At 43.5% G+C, this 11,314-nt stretch overlaps 1 pseudogene; it reads left to right on the top strand.

Annotated features, from left to right (window-relative positions):
• Window positions 1-9,683: 9,683 nt before the first annotated feature.
• Window positions 9,684-10,829, top strand: LOC109382819 (polycomb group RING finger protein 6-like; annotated as a pseudogene).
• Window positions 10,830-11,314: the final 485 nt, after the last annotated feature.

Here is an 11,314-nt window from a genome sequence, read left to right as displayed (position 1 = left end):
ATTTTCCTTTCTAGCACACTGTCTATCTATGGTAAATGCTTGGTAAATATTTGAGACTGGATGGATAGATGAATGACTAAATCCTGCATTATGACTCGTTATGTATATGCTCACCCGCCACCCCAGTCAGCACCCCCCACCACAGTAAACTTCTGAACAGCTAGGATAAACAGAACTAGGCTCCAGCATTCCATATGGGATAGAAAAACGGTCCTTGCAGATAAGTGTGAAGACAGAGAGCAGCAGGGACTTGCCAAGGTCCCCAGGAAGTCAATGGAGTGACAGAGGGAGAAGAGGAGTCGACGAGGTCCCAGTATGGTCTCCTCCACCAGCACAGGCTGCTCTAGGTGTGGGGGTTTGGGAGAAGAAGGCCTCTCTCCTCTTCCCCAGCTGCCAGGGCCCTGACCGCTGTGTGACCCCTGGGGGTGGGGACCTGTACTCCCCAGGGGAGGAAGGTTACAGCCCTGTTATCGCCAGGAGGCAATAAAGTCATTTCGTGGTAATTAGACTCCTAACCAATTCAAGGCATTTACAGCTCCCAAACAATTACCTGGTGATTCTTATCTCCCCAAGAATCCTAAGACATTATGTGAAGAGGGTCATAAACCAAGAACCTGGTGGGTGGGTGGGGAATGACGAGAGGGAAGACAAGGAAGAGAGATGGCTGCCCATGGCGATGGGAAAGAGACAAATTTTTAAGCTCCATCAGTGTAGCCTGCTCCCTTCATCAGATGTGGGCAAGGCAGGTCTATCCTTGTGGATTTAGCTGAAGAAAAACGTTCTATCCCTAGAAGGTTCCTCTCCAGAATTGATGGCATTTTACGGCTAGAAAGGCTAAAGAAACATCTAGTAAAGTATTTCCCAGATTAGAAACCCTGGACATCTGTGGTTCTGAGATGTTCATAAGTGTTTAATAAAAAGTATTCCTAGGGTTACTGGATTTGGGAAATTCGTAAACTCTGACTCCCTCATAGAGAATCACAGAGCCCACTGCATCTCAAAGTTTCTGAGAAGATCTACAGGAAAGAAGCCAGGATCTACAGGAACATTTAACTTAGTGAAACCCAGTGTGTCTCAGACTTTGACCAAGGAATATTTTCACCCTGACAGGAAACCTATTAATAGCGCAATAAACCTCTAGAAATATGGAGTTATTTATCCAAGTTGCCTTCTCATTCTGAGGTTAAAAGACAGAGTGGATTTGTGTTCCGTGACATTAAATGCCCCTGGTTAGAACAGATATTATATTTGCACTTGACAATGGACCCTCAACCATCTGGGGATACCTTTGGAAGATGGGGGAAGGGGACAATCTCCATTTTTATGTCTTACCTAAGAGGCCATGCAAAGTGGAAAAAGGACAAAAAGAATCTTTTGACAAACAAAAAATGGAACCACCAACTAAAACTCCTCTCTAAAGGTGACAGGAAGAGACTTATTCTGTGGGTACCAAAGGGGCAGAGTTGGTCCAGTTAAAGAAGAAACTTTCTAACAGTCAAAGCTACAGACAGCAGAACAGATGGCCTCAGGAAAGAAGGAGCTTCCTAACAGCACGTGTGTATGAACCAAAGCTGAACAGCTCCTTAGGAGTGTAGTATTCAGTCGATTAGTAAATATTTGAGAACCTATATCATTCAAAGCACTATTTGAAGGTAGAAAAGCAATGATGAGCAAGTTAAATAAATTTCCTCCTATATTGGAGCTTATATCTTGTTGGGGAGAGAAGAGAAACAGATAAGAACCAAGGAAACAAAAACAAACATAATAACCTCAGAGAACTATAAACAGCATAATGTGATCGTAATGGGGCAGGGGCTAATTAAGGTCAGGCGACCAAGCAAAGCCTCCACGGGATCAAAATACTTGAGCTGAGCCCTAAGCACTAGGAGGAAGCCAGCCCTGAGATCTAGGAGCAGCGCCCCAGGCATACAGTTCAGCAAGTCCAACAGCTATCTAGTGGGAATAATTTGGGCATGTTCAAAGAATGGAAGGAAGGCCAGAGTGATGGAGCACGGTGGGTGGGAGGAGGAGAACACTCTGGGTGAGGGCAGAAAGGCACAGAATATTCTAGCATCCAGTGGCCTAGAAAACCCCATGCACCCTTCCAGTTCTGGGAACCCATGACAGCTCCCTTGACTGAGCAGAATGAGCTTGCAGAGTCTCCCTTAAAAAATAATGTGAACGACCTCAGGCTCAGGCTTCAGTTTCCTCATCTGACAACTGGAAGCCATAAGCCTAGTTTGCAAAGATGCTGCATAGATAAGTGAGTACGTACTTATTTAGTAAGCATGGATGCAGTACTATGTGCTATCCTACACACTTTATAAACATTATACACTGAACCCTCCTAACAGCCCTAAGAGGTAGACACTATTAATATGCTTATTTTGTCAATGGGAAACAGAGGCACAGAGTCTCCTAGCATGTCTAATACATAGTAGGTGCTAAGTACATCATAGCTATTATATACTTAGATTAAAAAGTTCCTGGGAGGGCCAGCCGAGTGGCACGATGGTTAAGAACTGGTTTGGGATGCCAGAGGGCCCCGGTTCGGATCCCACATATGAGGGCCAGTTACACTGCCCTCCAAAAAAAAAAAAAAGTTCCTGGGAGATGTAAATAAAGTATTCTCTGTGGTCTGCTCCATCACCCCCACTTTCAGGGCTCCAAATTGGGAGCATCTATATGTCCTTGTAAATTCTTAGCAGGAAATTATTCAATTGAATCATGTGATACTGATAGATAAAACCCACCTCCAGACATGAGGATAATCAAGAGTTTTGCAGTCATCCCTATCAAAATTCCAATGGCATGTTTCACAGAAACTGAAAAACCAATTGCAGAATGTGTATAGAACCACAAAAGACACCAAATAACCAAAGCGATCTTGAGAAAGAAGAACAAATCTGAAGGCATCACACTTCCTGGTTTCAAGCTATACTACAAAGCTAGAGTAATCAAAACATTATGGTACGGGCATAAAAACAGAAACATAGACCAATGGAACACAACAGAGAGCCAAGAAATAAACCCATGCCTATATGATCAACTGTGACCATATAGGCACCCAATATGACATGGGTGCCAAGAATACACAATGGAAAAAGATAGTCTCTTCAATAAATGGTGTTGGGAAAATTGGATATCCAATGCAAAAGAATGGAATTGAACCCTTCTTTACACCACTCACAAAAATCAATTCAAAATGGATTAAAGACATAACTGTAAAACACAAAACCATAAAACTCCTGAAAGAAAACACAGGGGGACTTCCAAGCATGGTGCAGGCTGTGGCCATTTGTGGATTGCATTGTGGATACTGCCAGGTGGCCCTGAGTGGGGCATGGGCTACAGCTGAACTTGACCTGCAGCAGGTCCCCTCCCAAGTGGCCCTGGAGCTGGTGCCCCCAGCATCCAGCTTCCAAACGAGCTGGAGCACCACCCAGGCACCTCCAAGTATGACACACCAAAGGGGTATATTGGGCAGGCACCAGAGCCCTGCTGAGGCAGATCCTGCTCTGTAGAATCAGCCCCTGAACAACAACTCTTACACTATAGTCAAGGCCAGTCCTCACAACCAGTGAGCCTGAGGGTCAATCCCTTCCATTGATGTGTAAACAGCAACCAAGGCTCAACTACAAGAGGAGGGCACACAACCCACACAAGGGACACACCTGGAATGCATGGCTCAAGTGACAAAGGAGACTGCATCACAGAGTCCCACAACACACCTACTACATAGGCCACTCTACTAAGACCGGGAGACATAGCAGCCCTACCTAGTACATAGAAACAAACACAGGGAGGCAGCCACAATGGGGAGACAAAGAAACATGTCCCAAATGAAAGAATGGAACAAAGCTCCAGGAAGAGAACTCAACAAAATGAAAACAAGCAATCTACCAGATGCGGAGTTCCAAACACTGGTTATAAGGATGCTCGGTGATCTCAGGGAGAACTTCAACAAAGAGATGGGAAACATAAAAATGAAGGTGGACAACAAAAAAAGAACCAGTCAAAAATAAAGAATACAATAACAGAAATGAAGTGTACATTACAGAATCTGAGGAACAGAGTAAACGAGCAAACTAAACAGAAATAGACACAGAGATATAAAAAAAAACTGATGGGTGCTAGATGAGAGGGGGAGAAGGTGAAAGGATTAGAAAGTACAAATTGGTAGTCACAAAATAGTCATGGGGATGTGGAATACAGTATGGGGAATATAATCAATGTTATAAAGATTATGTATTGTGCTAGATGGGTACTGGATTTATCAGGGGGCTCACTTCATAGGTTGCGTAGGTGCCTGACCACTGCACTGTATACCTGATACTAACATAAAATTATATTGAATGTCAACTATAATTAAATATATATTTATATAGTCATGGGATGTAAAGTACAGCATAGAGAATATAGTCAATGGTATTGAAATAGCTATGTATGGTGTATGAGGGGGAGTAAACTTGGGGGTTGAGGGGTATAAAGGTCTAGTCATTTTGTTGTTTTGTACACCTGAAACTAATAATAATAATAATAATAATAATAATAATAATAAAAGGAGTACATTACAGGGAATCAACAGTAGACTAGATGAAGCAAGAATTGAATCGGCGATTTAGAAGATAAGGTAGCAGAAAACACCCGATCAGAGCAGCAAAAAGAAGAAAGAATCCCAAAAAATGAGGGTTTAAGGGGCCTCTGGGACAATATCAAGTGTACCAACATTCACGTCATAGGGGTACCAGAAGGAGAAGAGGGAGAGCCAAGAATTGAAAACCTTTTTGAAGAAATAATGACAGAAAACTTCCCTAACCTGGTGAAGGAAATAGATATACAAGCCCAGGAAATGCAGAGAGTCCCAAATGAGATGAACCCAAACAGGCCCACACTAAGACACATCATATTTAAAATGCCAAAGGTTAAAGACAGAATCCTAAAAGCAGCAAGAGAAAAGAAGTTAGTTACCTACAAGGGAGTTTCCATGAGACTGTAAGCTGATATCTCAACAGAAGCTTTGCTGGCCAGAAGGGACTGGCAGGAAATATTCAAAGTGATGATAAGTAAGGACCTACAGCCAAGATTACTCTACCCAGCAAAGCTATCATTTAGAATTGAAGGACAGATAAAGAGCTTCCCAGACAAGAAAAAGCTGAAGGAGTTCATCACCACCAAACCAGTATTACAAGGAATCTTAGAGGGACTTCTTTAAGATGGGAGGGGGAAAGGTCAAAAATATGAATAATAAAATGGCAATAACCATGTATCTATCAACAACTGCTTTCAATGTAAATGGATTGAATGCTCCAATCAAAAGGATAGGGGGTCTGAATGGATAAAAAAACAAGACCCTTACATGTGCTGCCTACAAGAGACTCACTTCAGACACACACAGACTGAAACTAAAGAGATGGAAAAAGATATTTCATGAAAATGGAAACAAACAAACAACAACAACAAAAAGCTGGAGTAGCAATACTTATACCAGACAAAATGGACTTTAAAACAAAGGCTATAACAAGAGACAAAGAAGGACCTAGTAATCCCACTTCTGGGTATTTATTCAAACAAACCCAAAATGCAACTTCAAGGGAACATGCTCATCCATATGTCCATTGCAGCATTATTTATCATACAGTAGGCAGGACATGAAGGCAACCTGGGTGTCCCTGAATGGATGAATGGATAAAGAAGAAGGGGTATAATACATCTATACAATGCAATATTCCTCAGCCATAAAAAAAGAATGAAATCCTGCCATTTGTGACAACATGAATGGACCTAGAAGGTATTGTGCTCAGACAGTGAAAGACAAACGTCATGTGGCTTCACTTACAAGTGGGATCTAAAGAACAAAATAAACAAAATAGAAACAAACTCATAGATACAGAAAATATTTTGATGGTTGCCAGATGAGAGGGGGTTTGGGGATGAGTGTAAAAGGGGAAGGGATTTAGAAGTACAAATTGGTCGTTACACGGTAGTCATGGGGATGTAGGGTATAGGACAAAGAATATAGGCAATAATACTATAATAACTATGTGTGGTGTCAGATGGATACTAGGTCTATCAGGGTGATAGACGGGAGGGGGGTTGGGGACAGGGTGAAAAGGTGAAAGGATAAGAAATACAAATTGGTAGTTATAAAATAGTTATGGGAATGTAAAGTAAAGCATAGGAAATATAATCAATAATATGGTAATAACTATGTAGAGTGCCAGGTGGGGACTAGTCAGGGGGATCACTTCTTAAATTATATAAATGTCTAACCACTATGCTGTACACTTGAAATTAATATAAAATAATGCTAAATATCATAAAATAAGCAGCAGAGCTTCATTCTCCAAAGGCCTTTCCTCCGACTTTGCACCAAGTGGACTCTCGGGGGTGGGGGGGGGGGAAGGAAGGGGGGCAGAGAAAAGGGCTTCTAATGTTCAAGAGATCATTTCCTTGTGGGGAGAGCAGGGTGGGTCTTGGACCTGGGATATAATACATCCAGGTCACGAGAACTAAGAGGTATGCTTACATCTTAATGGTGGCTTAACAGAGGGGGATGCAAGTATATGTTCCCTCCTACACTGAAAAAAAAAAGTGCTTTATTACACAATATATATTTTACACATTTTACCATGTTAAAAAGTTTTTAAAGGATCCAGGAAAAAAGATCTCATAAAGCACACAAGGATATAATTTAATATCTTTCCACTTAACCTTAACTGCTAGCAATTTATTCAAAACACTAACCTTTTTTTGAGCTCAGACTATTTCCTTATTGCATCCCCCATCCTGTCGGCCTGTGCATCTCGCTGTATTTTCACAAGCCTCTAAGATGTAGCATTTCCTTCCATTAGGACTACAGACAACATACACAGCGGCGTATCACAGTACCTATCTACGACTTTGTCCCCACAGACATTTTTCTCTCTTTATGGTTACGGCAGATCTCTCCAAACATTAAACATGCTAATGAAGAAGCACATGTATGCACCACAATATCACAAATACTTTACTATTTGGCAGCTGAATTTCAGTATAATTGCTTTCCTTTACAATCTTCTGTATTTTATTTCATAGGTTTACAAAGCATTATTCAGAGAAAGGGCCCATCGCTTCACTGGGCTGCCAAAACCTTCCATGGTTCGTAAAAGATAAGAACCCCACCCCACAGGCCGCCTTCCTTTTGTAACGCTTCAGGCTTTCTCAGCCCTTCAGAGGGAGACATCCTGTAGCTCAAGTGCTGAGAAGCTGGAATTTTACACCCAAAGCGAAGACCAGGCTTCCCCTGCAGAGTCCCTGGGCAGCAGTGAACACAGCTCACAATTCTGCAGATGCAAACAGTGCTGTGTAGACGGGTTCATGGTCCCTTCCATGGCAGCAGAAAATGCCACCCAAGAACACTTCTGATGAGTTTAAAACCAGAATTAAAAGTTGTTCCTTCACATGCGATGAAGCCTTCTCTCTGTGAATCACCGACCCAGATCTCTGGGCGCACTGCCCTCGGGGAAGTTTGGCGTGATGCTCACAAGGGGCTGGAGAGTCACACATTTCAGGTCATATGTGGGGTCAACCACTTAACAGTTTTGCTTCTTGTGTGACCATGGTCCCACAGCTCATTCTCCAGGACATTTCAAAGCCCTCTGGGAAGATGCAGCCCAAGGCAAAGGAGACAGGTCCGGGGCTAGCAATGGAAGATTCTGGATTCTGGTTGGGCTTTCCTCACCTGCTGGATGCAGCTAGATAGTGGCCCCCACACTCCTGGGCCTCATTGTCCCCATCTGTACAATGGGAAGGGAAGACAGGGTGATCCCTCTCTTGAGGTCATGGGTACCACATCAAAACCAATCAGCAAATGACCCCTGGGGCGGTGCTGCCCATAATGAGCGCTGGCTGGTCCTCTTTCTGCCTTTGCTCCATCAGACAGTTAGCCCCATTCAGTCTCCATCCATGTAAGGAGCCCCTCCATGTTCAGGGGTCCTCAGCCCACAGGGCCAGGAAGTACAAGGAACCCAAAGCTACGCTCAGTAACAGGCTCGCTGGACCTTAACCTTCTCTGGGATAAGTGAGTGCAATGAGAAGACTTCTGGGATGAGAAGTGCAATGGCTGTTTCTGTTTCCTTTTTCCTATTTTTTTTGGGGGGGGAGGTGGGGGGGGTCATTTGAACGTAATTTAGAATTCCATTTTGATTTTACTGTAGTATTTCTTAGTGTGCCTCTGTATATACCTTTTTTATTGCTTGCTCTGTATATCTCATCACTAACAACCGTTCTTCCATGTTGACTAATTAGCATGAAAATGGGAATAACTAGTATTATCGAAAAGTATACGCTAAGCACTGCGCAAATTGCTTTATCCTCATTACCGCCTTTAATTCTTAAAATAACTCCAGGAATGCTAAGTGAAATAAGTCAGACAGAGAAAGACAAACACTGCACAATCTCACTTATATTTGGACTATTTAAAAAGGCAAACTCAGAGAAACAGAAAGTAGAATGGCAGTTGCCAGTGGCGGGGAGGTGGGGGAAATGGGGAAGAGTCGGTCAAAGGGTACCAACTTCCCATAATAAGGTTAATACGTCCTGGGGATCTAACGCACATCACGGGGACTATAGTGAATGATAGTGTGTCATGTACTTGAAAGTTACTGAGAGAGTAGATCTTAAATGTCCTCATCAAAATAGTGGTGATCATGTGAGGTGATGGAGGTGGTAACTAACCCTTTTGTGGTCATCATTTTGCAATATATATATTCACCTCAAGCTTGCACAATGTTATGTGCCAATTATAAAGCTGGGGGGGGGGGAAAGGGGGGGAAATAACCCAATGAGATGGCCTCCATTATCTCCATGGCACATTTAAGGGCCGGGGCCCCCTGAGTTGATGAACTGTTCCCTGGTTACAGTCAGTGTGAGGGAAATGTAGGGTAGGAGTCGAACCTGGGTCTTTCTGCCTCCATTGTCCCGTGTTTAGGTGAAATTCCACATTTTTCCTGACCATAACTTGGATCAAATTCATAAACCACTGTGGGACACTCATGAGAGTTGGAGATTTGTTTAAAACCCAAAATTTACAAAGATCACCATCAAAATCAGATAAAGATTTTAGAGGTGCTTAAAGCATTAAAAGGAGGGGATGGGAAGGGGACTAACATGTGTCAGATGTTCCCAGTGAGCCATGCTCTCTCTGTGTGTACTGCCTCACGTATCTCACCCTCCCCTGGTCCTCTCCATGGCCCTATGGGGTTGCTATTGTCTTCACTCAACAGTAGAGGAGCCATATTCTTAGAGAGGCAAAACAGCACGTCTGGGGTCAAAGGGCAGTACGTGAGGAAGCCAGGTCTGGGACCCAGGACCATCTGCTCCAAAGCCCTGGTTCTTTTCAATATATTATACATTTTCCTAGTGTGAAAGTGGCCTTAGTCCAAGAAATGAAGAAAGTAGAGTACAATCTCCATCTGGGTGGTCCCTGTGGGTTTGGGCCCACCGAATGTGATAAGTTAAGAGCCCAGACTCTGGAAGTCCAGGCTTGTGTCCCCAATCTACCACCCCTTCCCAGCTGTGCGAGCTGCTACGAGCCCCAGTGTCCTCATCTATAAAATGGGGACAGTGAGGGAACTGTTGGCTTGATAACGCATGTATAAGGCACCTTGACATGGTCCTGGGCACACAGCAATATTCAGTTGATGGTACTGAGAGGCATTGTGCTCAGCGCCAGTGTGCCCACTACTGGGCCACACTCCGAGATTAGAAGGTGTGACACATGGCCTTCAGGAAATGTGGCATCTCACCAGGGAAACAAACAATGGAACAGTTAAATCCCAAGGTAAGGGCCTGAAAGTGTGGCCAAGTTAATCGTGCCAAAGGAGTTCAGCGAAGGATGAGAGGTGAGTGCATATGATAGGTTTCACAGCAGTGGGGTAGATTCCTAAGGAGGGAGAGGGAGGGGGAGGGGAAGGGGAGAGAAGGGAGGGGGAGCCCTGGGCCCCCTGAGCTGGAGCCGAAGCCTGCACCGCTTGAGGGGCTACTTTGAGGAGGACGAGGAGTTGGGAGATGATGAGGAGGAGGAGGAAGAAAAGATAAGCTGCTTCTTGCTGAGGCTGGAGGGGGGCTGGCGGGAATCAGAGGACCAGGAAGAACGCCTGATTGATATCCCTGAGTTGACCCCCATACATCTTGCGTTCCATTTGCAAAGGTTACTTAATAGATGCAACTACCATTACAGGATGCCTTCATACATTTTGTAAAAGCTGCACTGTAAGACATTTTTACTGTAGCAACAGATGTCCAAAATGCAACACAGTAGTACACCAGACACAACCTCTTCACAACATAAGGTTGGACTGACAGTTCCAAGACATAGTGTACAAATGAGTGATCAATCTAGGGGAAAGAGGAAAAAAAAGCAAATGCATGGTTTCTATACAGGAAGAGGTTTAGAAGCACTTAAGCCTGCTGTTCCACAGCCAGTCCCTTCAAGCAAAGGAAGATCTAAAGAAAGTCTTAGAATCAGTGTTTCGGGTTCCACCTGAACTTGGTATGTCTTTATTACTAGAGTTCATTTGTACTAATTAAGGCAAAGAATATTGTAAGCCACTGGAAAAAAGCCTGTCCGTGTTTCAGGAAAAGCAACTATTGGGGATGGAAAAAAAACTCCCCAGAAGAAAACTGCATCGTGACCCAGCTTGTCAGGTAGATATCTGAGGCAATCACCCGTTGGCGGGGTATCAAACTCTAAGGGAAATTCAGCGTTCAATAGGTGAGGCAGCAATGCCGGATGGTCTGCTGGTCCTTCACTGTGGTCTGTGGTTTCTCCTCTGAAAATTACTTGAAGATTCTAGGAGTATTAGGAGCAGAGAAACAAAATAAGGAGCCTCCTACAGGATTTCAGAATCTCACCGAAGCTGGCCACGAAACGCAACTGCTACTGCTTGGGGCTGTGCGAGACGTAACTTATCTGTTTTCAGCACCAAGCATCACATCAATAACATTTCTAAGTACAACTTGGAGTGTGTCTCTTTTACTAGAGACTGCAGATAAAAAGCATCCATAGCTCAGGGGGAAATTTTCAAAGCATTGACTTTTGAAATTCCTTGTGATTTTAGACATTTTGACCTTGATTTTGCTTCCTAATCATTGACGTAAATCGGTTGCTATTTTCTTCTTCATTAAGCCATATCCCTTTCAAGTGGGTGGTTCAGAGTCTGCTCTCTGGTTTCGGTTGGACAGTCATCTTTTTGGGAAAGAAGTATGCTTTAAAACTAAAGATTTAAAACCAGTCTTTGTTAAACTACAGACTGTGTGCACCTCTCAGACA

The sequence above is a fragment of the Hipposideros armiger genome, unplaced genomic scaffold (assembly GCF_001890085.2).
Source record: "Hipposideros armiger isolate ML-2016 unplaced genomic scaffold, ASM189008v1 scaffold_71, whole genome shotgun sequence".
Taxonomy (NCBI): domain Eukaryota; kingdom Metazoa; phylum Chordata; class Mammalia; order Chiroptera; family Hipposideridae; genus Hipposideros; species Hipposideros armiger.
This window is presented reverse-complemented; position numbering and strand designations above follow the sequence as displayed.